This window comes from Suricata suricatta, chromosome 6 (genome assembly GCF_006229205.1).
Source record: "Suricata suricatta isolate VVHF042 chromosome 6, meerkat_22Aug2017_6uvM2_HiC, whole genome shotgun sequence".
Classification (NCBI taxonomy): Eukaryota; Metazoa; Chordata; class Mammalia; order Carnivora; family Herpestidae; genus Suricata; species Suricata suricatta.
In genome coordinates, this window is record NC_043705.1 from 19,328,416 (window position 1) to 19,329,938 (window position 1,523).

A 1,523-nucleotide genomic window follows, 5' to 3' on the forward strand; every position below is an offset into this window, starting at 1 on the left:
TTGCAAATAGCAGAATTTACATAGTATTTTGAATGAAGTGGGGAATAACCATGACAACCTTTCATGTCACAGAGAAGTTTGTGGGCACTCCTGGGTCAAAATAATTAGGCATCATCAAAGTTGTACACTTTGCTTTTACAAAAAGACATGTGTCCAATTATACTGACCTCCTGTAATGACTAGTAGCTGTTGGTTGTAGGGCTCTTGGCAGAAATCTGTGAAAAAATTAAACACACTCGGGGTGCCTGTCTGACTCAGTCAGTAGAGTGTGTGACTCTTGATCTCAGGGTCATGAATTCGAGACCCACATTGGATGTGGAGCCTATTAAAAAATCTACATTCCTTAACATGTTTCATTTATATAAAATTTAGTTATGAGCCAGGCATTGTTCTATTTTATATGGATTAAGTCAGTGACTCTTCTCACAGTCTGTGACGGTAAGAACTACTAACTATACTTGACAGATGAGGAAACTGAGGTAAAGAAAATTGAAGTGACTTCTCCAATATCACTCAATTAGTCAGTGGAAGAGTGGGGTTTAAGTGAAAGCTTTTAATCAGTCAACTAATATAAGTGACTCCTCTAAAAATGTGAAATCAGTTACTTTTTGAAAGGAACTTGTGCTAGGAGATTGCATTCTAAAAATGATGGCTGGAAACGTTTCCATCATTAATGTTCTTTTTTGTTGCCAAAGCTGTAGAAGTTTGTAAACTTTAAAAAACCATAGCATTAAAAACTTAGGAAACATAGTAATGGATTTTCAAAACTGATTTAAAAATGAAGGACTTTTGGTATTTTGAACTCCTTTATTAAATATTTAAAAACATAGTACGTTCTAATTTGTTGACGAGAACAAAAGATAGAGCAGGAAAAAAATTGAAATTGACCTGCAAATTTCTACAAAAACTTTCACATAATTGATGGATGATTTAAAAAATAAGTTTATGAGGAGAGCTCAGTCAGTAGAGCATACCTTTCTTGATCGTGGGGTTGTGAGTTCAATCGCCATGATGGGTATAGAGATTACTTTAAAAAGTTTCCGTGATTTAGTAAGTCCAGCCAACAATGCATCCTCCACCCCACACATTTGGATGAATGTATTTTTCAGAAACATCTTTTGAACAGCGGCAGTCACAAAAGTTATGCCAAACCAAATCCATGTATCAAAGTATGAAACTAAGAAACAATAATGACTCCTATTCAATTACATTATTCAGTTAAGAACTGTTATCAGTGGTGGCATCTTTTTAGTGAGAGCAGAATTCTTTATTCCTATTAATAAAATACAATAAAAAAGTTATTTTCAAACATTTTATCTGCATGTTAATCTTTTAAACTTTTTCCCATTTTGTAGGTCTCTGTAATGATCATAATGTCTTGGTACAATAGTGTATGTGTGTAACATATAAGTGGATCTATAAAAATAACAGAGCACATGGTTAAACAAAGGTGGACCCATGGTCAGCAAGCTCAGAGGCCACTGGTTGTGAGATCCTTCAAGGTCCATTCCCTCGTGTGAAAT